At 40.7% G+C, this 6,478-nt stretch overlaps 1 long non-coding RNA gene and 1 other non-coding gene across 2 annotated transcripts in view; one reads left to right on the top strand and one right to left on the bottom strand.

Annotated features, from left to right (window-relative positions):
- LOC129686995 (uncharacterized) overlaps nucleotides 1–6,271 on the bottom strand; it is a 16,654-nt gene extending 10,383 nt beyond the window's left edge. Inside the window, exon 1 of the long non-coding RNA XR_008721723.1 lies at nucleotides 6,058–6,271. This is a non-coding gene — a long non-coding RNA (uncharacterized LOC129686995). The remainder of the gene's footprint in view (nucleotides 1–6,057) is intronic.
- On the top strand, nucleotides 1,805–1,912 carry LOC129691560 (U6 spliceosomal RNA). Its single transcript, XR_008722495.1, has one exon. It is a non-coding gene; the product is annotated as a U6 spliceosomal RNA (small nuclear RNA).
- Nucleotides 6,272–6,478: the final 207 nt, after the last annotated feature.

Here is a 6,478-nt window from a genome sequence, read left to right as displayed (position 1 = left end):
TAGATAGATAGATAGATAGATAGATAGATAGATAGATAGATAGATAGATACATACATACATACATACATACATACGTTCATACATTCATACATAGATATATATTTGTGTGTATGTATACATATACATACATATACATATGTATCTCCACTCTCATAAATTAGGACCTCATGCTAGGGAATGGTGTCTCCCACAGTGAGCAGGGGCTTCCTATATCAGTTAACTTAACTAAGATAATTTTCCATTGACATACACAAAGGTAACCTGATGTAGCTAATTCCTCATTTTCACTTTCTTCCCAAGTGATTCTAGGTTATGTCAAGTTGACAATTAGAACTGAGCATCAGAGGATTAAAGTGCAAAGAATAAGGTAGGCATCTATGAATAGAATGATGTAAATAAATGATAGGTTGAACAAGTCAGTAAATTAATAAAAGAGAAGTGACAAGTATCCCATACAGAAATTTCCATGAATTTACGAAGACACTCCATCCTCAAGGAGACATACTACCACACCGCACTCTACACTTTGCGGGGGGATGAGTAAAGACTTCCTTCTAAAACACGCATGGAAAGTGGGGAATCAATGGGTAACTTTACAGTAGAGGGATCCAGAAAATAGGACCTCAGCTAGGTGCTCCAGGCCAGCATCAACAGTCAGATGGTGTGCAGTCATTGTGTGTAGCGTGTAGTAATGTGATGAAAATGTCACTTCTCATCTGGTCATCCTTTAAAAAAAAAAAATCACACCTCAAGACCTGCAGCCATAACTGAATCACTAGAAAAATAACAGTTAAATTCCATCAGAGGAATACATTTTGATTCAATGTACCTTAACATTATTCCTCAAATGTCATCAAAACCAAACAAAAAAAAATTTTTTTTTGAAACTGTCACAGCCAGGGGAATCCTAGAAACACAAGGTGACTGGATATAAATGAGTCCTTGACAGGATCCTAAAGCAGAAAAAGGAAAGTATGTCATATGCACTGCAGGGAAATTGAAACGAATGATGGACCTTATTAATATACACCATTCATTCGTTGTAGCAAACATTTTACGAGTAATAGGAGAAACTGGGTACAGAGGAGCACTGGACTCCGGACTACCTTCTTAATGCTTTCTGTAAATCTGGAACTGTTCTAAAAAAAAATAAATTTTAAGAAGCCAAGCAGGCCCCTTCCTCATAGCATGCAACAATGCAATCATTGTACCTGATGCAACAATGAATCATAAACTGCTCATATAAGGCCGAAGCAACACAGGATTATAACTTTAGACCCTGGGTCCTTTGTTTTTATTGATTTTTTTTAAGTTCGCACACAAAGTAATGTGGTTGTCATGACATTTCCATGTCTGTGTTATTGTTATTATGTCTGTGTTATTATAGTTATTGCTAATTCTCTCCTCTCCCCTAGGGCTCTCCCATACACATTGCTCCCTTCTGGTCAGTTCCCTTCTGTAGCTTAGACAGTCCCTTTGGTTTTTTCATATTGTGACTTTTGTTTCCTAGTTATTTCTTAAAAATGATGACAACAAACTCACAAAAACTTTGACCCAAATTTTACCTTGCCTATAGGATATGCAGGGATAAAGGTAGAGCAGAGACTGAGGGAATGCCCAACCAATGCCTGGTCCAACTTAAGACCCACCCCTTGGGAGAGAGCCAACCCCTGACACTATTAGGACACTTTGCTAAGCTTGTCCTCTGAGAGGCTCCAGCCAGCAGCAGATCGAAACAGGTACTGAGACTCACAGCCAAACATTAGGCGGAGCACAGGTAGTCTTGTGAAAGAGTGAGGGCAAGTGCTTGCTTCCGGGAGCACATAAACTAAAATTGGAACGATACAGAGAAGATTAGCATGGCCCCTGCCCAAGGATGACACACAAATTCGTGAAGCGTTCCATATTTTTAGATTGAGAAAGATCTTCACCAACTCTGTATCTGACAGAGGGATAATATCCAGAATGTGTAAAAGAACTCTAGAAGTTAAAAAGCAACAAATCAAGTAATCCAATTGAAAATGAGGTACTGAGCTAAACAGATAATTCTCAATAGAGGAATATTGAATGACACAGAAACACTTAAAGAAATGCTTAGTATCCTTAGTCATCAGGGAAATGCAAATCAAAACGACCCTGAGATTTCACCTTACACCCATCAGAATGGCTAAAATCAAAACCTCAAGTGACAATACATGCTGGAGAGGATATGGAGAAAGGGGAACCCTCCTCCACTGCTGGTGGGAATGTAAACTCATACAACCACGCTGGAAATCAAGCTGGTGCTTTCTCAGACGATTAAGAATAGTGCTTCCTCAAGATCCAGCTATACCACTCCTAGGCATATATCCAAAAGACCCTCAAGTATACAACAAGGACATTTGCGCAACCATGTTTGTAGCAGCTTTATTCATAATAGCCAGAAGCTGGAAACAACTCAGATATCCCTCAATGGAGGAATGGATACAGAAATTATGGTACATTTACACAATGGAATACTACTCAGCAATTAAAAACAAGGAAATCATGAAATTTGCAGGCAAATGGTGAGATCTAGAAAAGATCATCCTGAGTGAGGTATCCCAGAAGTAGAAAGACACACATGGTATATACTCACTTATATTAGTGAGTATATAAGTATATAAGTATACTAAGTGGATATATATGAGTATATATATATATATATATATACATATATATGTATGTATATATATATATACTCACTATATAAGTATATATATACTCACTATATAAGTGAGTATATAAGTATACTAAGTGGATATTAGACATATAATATAGGATAAACATACTAAAATCTGTACACCTAAAAAGCTAAAAAGAAAGAGGACCCAGGGTAAGATGATCAATCCTGATGCAGAAAGGCAAACGGGACGGACATTGAAAGGAGAAAACAGGGAACAGAACAGGAGCCTACCACAGAGGGACTCAAAAAGATTCTACCCAGCAGTGTATCAAAGCAGATGCTGAGATTCATAGCCAAACTTTGGGCAGAGTTCAGGAAATCTTATGAAAGAAGGGGGAGATGAAAGACCTTGAGGGGACAGATGCTCCCCAAGGAGACCAACAAAACCAAAAATCTGGGCTCAGGGTTCTTTTCTGAGACTGATACTCCAGCCAAGGACCATGCATGGAGATAACCTAGAACCCCTGCACAGATGTAGCCCATGGCAGTTCAGTATCCAAGTGGGTACCCTGGTAATGGGAACAGGGACTGTCTCTGACGTGAATTCAGTGTCTGGCTCTTTGATCACCTCCCCCTGAGGTGGGGAGCAGCCTTACCAGTCCACAGAAGAAGACAATGCAGCCAATTCTGATGAGACCTGATGGGCTAGGGTCAGAGGGATGGGGAGGAGGATCTTCCTTATCAGTGGACTTGGAGAGGGTCGTGGGAGGAGATGAGAGAGGGAGGGCGGGATTGGGAGGGAATGAAGGAAGGGGATACAGCTGGGATACAAAGTGAATGAGCTGTAATTACTAAAAAGAAAAATTAAAATTAAAAAAAGAACTGAGCAGTTAAAAAAAGAGTGGGGGCAAGGATAAAAGGACCCAGAGGGGCAGGGGCTCCACAAAAAGACCAACAAGTCCAACTAACCTGGGCCCAGGTGGGATTGCAGAGTCTGAAGCACCAACTAAGGACCATGCATGGACTGGACCTAGGTCCCCTCCACATATGTAGCCAATGGGCAGTTTATTCTTCATGTGGATTCCCTAGAAAGGGGAACAGGGGCTATCTCTGACAGGAAGTCTATTGCCTGCTTTTTGATCCCTTCCCCCTGGTAGGGCTGCCTTACCAGACCACCATAGAACAGAATGCACTCAGTCCTGAGGCAACTTCATGTGCTGAAGTGGGATGGTGGGGGAGGCTCCCCTTTTCTCAGGGATAGGGAAAGAGAGTTAGGAGAGAAGAGGGAGGGAAGGTGAGACCAGGGGGAGAGGAGGGAGGAGGCTATGACTGGGATGTAAAGTGAATAAATAAATGTACTTTTTTAAAAAAAGAAATGATGACAGAATCACAAATGAGAAGAGAAAAGCAGGCATGGCTTGGACCTCATAGACACTTGACAATGCCTTTGCTTCAAATGACACCATGAAGGAAATAAGAGGATAAATCAAAGAGTGGAAAGAAATACTTATTTTCAAATAATAGGTAAAGGACTATGTCCACAATCATATGCTCTAAATAATAATTTAAAAATAAATATCTTGAGTTCAGCAGTAGTGGCGCATGCCTTTGATCCCAGTACTAAGAAGGTAGAGGCAGGTGGACCTCTGTGAGTTCAAGGCCAGCCTGGTCTACAAAGTAAGTTCCAGGACAGCCAAGGCTATACAAAGGAACTCTGTCTCAAAAAAAACAACAGATAAATAAATACCTCATATAATGAAAAGACAACCACATTTAAAATGACAAGTGATCTTGATCTGAACAGACCCTGAAAACCAAGTTATCAATGGCTTTTTAACACTAAAAAGATGCTCAATGTCATTCAAACACTAGAGAATCTTAAACTGAGACCAAAATAACATACTGTCCACACCCATTAGATATCTCTAACCCAAAAAGACACATAATGTGAGTGTGGAAAAGCCCAGTCAGTGTCCTCTTTCATCGCTGGTGGGAATGAAAACCGGGTAACAGAGAACAGTTAGGTAACCAGTCCCCTGGTCATGGCTAGTCCCACTTTTCTAGCTACCGGAGCACAGCAAAGGCCTCTGGGTGTCTACAGCAGTAAAATTTGGGTGCTTAGGGCCCTCCCTGACACATGAGGTATGGATGGCAGGTGGCCTCAATCTTCCCACCTTGCCCCTTCAAATCAGGCCCGTATAATTCTGCCCTGTGAGAACTGGCTTGCTCCGTCTCTGCCAGAGATGAAATAAGAACTCACGTGAGATGGTAATTCTTGAACCAAACCCTCCTCATCCCAAGCTGCCACATGCCGATTTAGACCAAAGGACCTGCATTTCTTGCTCTGGGTAGACTCATTTACGTTAATTAAATTTTCTTCCGCATTTTAGAGGAACATTATGGACAGCTTCATTTATTTCATGCATATGTGTTCATGTATTATGCAAGTGTTTATACCTGAAAGGCAATTATTTGTGGAGGAGAAAGCCAAGGGTCGGTTTTACTTCTTTTACTTAATCGTGTTTCCAGGACCATTTCTAATGGCACTTACTCCCTGAACACTTTACTGATCCTTCCAGAAGAATTTTTTTTTTTTTTTTTTTTTTTTTTTGTCTAATGTGTTGCACACATCTTTTCCATTACTGGGCTTCATTCATTTAGCCATTCATAAATTTACTAGCCTTATCCTAGCCTTTTTCTAGAGATTAATGAGCTATGTAGCAGATGCCTAAACTCTGTAGCACTTTTCACTGTATGTGGATGATTGTGCTGTCGAATAATTTCAATCTCTGCTTATGCTTCCTCTAATTACAACTGATATCTTTTAGAAACCTCACTTTCTGAATGTGGCCTCGGTCTGTGCTGAGTGACTGGATGGATGGGTGGGTGGATGGATGGATGGATGGATGGATGGATGGATGGATGTGTGTATGAGTCTGTGTGAGTCTGTCTTTGTCGTGACAGGGGAGCCTTTGTAAGGGGAAGTCAATTCTAGGTGCATTTCTTTTCTAGTCACATCTTCTTTGACTTACATGTGCTCTTTCTGGGAGAAGTGTGGCACAGCCAATAGTCATCTAAACCCAGGAACCTTGGCTTTTGACTTTGAATCTACCACTATATATCTTCAAAGCCTTGGAGAATTTCCCTCTCTATGTCCCAGTTACCTATCTGTATTATCAAACTTCTTTTCAGATCAAACATTAAAAGAACCCTAACATCATTAACCAGTACACCAAAGAAACAAGCCACCAAAATAAGCTTTCCATGTAGAAAATGTAATAGCTCTTAATTCTGCACACCTATTCTATGTAGGCACCGTTTTGCAGACTCTCCTGAATGACCTTATTTATTTCTATTAGAATATTTTATTCTATTTCCACATAAGGAACATAAGATGATATAAATTACATACCTGGCGGCAGAGCCAACTCAGAGCCACAAAGTATGGCTCCAGAAGCTGAGTCCATAATTCTGCTGCTTGTCCAAGACAACTGAGTAGACACAGCCCCAAACCCCAGACTTCAAGTCTACCACCACATGCTTCACTGAAAGATTAAGCTGTTTTTCCAGCAAGAAATGTTAATTCAGAAGATTCTTGGTACAGAACACATTCTTCCAGAGAGCAGGGAGATGTTTGCTGATAACTCAATTTGAGCCAAGAGCTTTGTTTTATTTGACTTTGCAAAGTGGGATTGGGAAACCGGAGTGCTGACTGCTGACCTGACTTTTGAAAAGAATGCTGCTATTTTCCCAAAACCTTATCGAGCACAGGGGAGAAAGGGGACACTCTGATTGCAACACTCCCGTTTTCTTCCTGCCCACAAGTTTTCCAT

The sequence above is a fragment of the Psammomys obesus genome, unplaced genomic scaffold (assembly GCF_907164565.1).
Source record: "Psammomys obesus unplaced genomic scaffold, mPsaObe1.curated_primary_1811, whole genome shotgun sequence".
In the NCBI taxonomy this organism is placed as follows: domain Eukaryota; kingdom Metazoa; phylum Chordata; class Mammalia; order Rodentia; family Muridae; genus Psammomys; species Psammomys obesus.
Note: the sequence above shows the minus strand (reverse complement) of the source record. Positions and strands in the feature narration are given on the sequence as shown.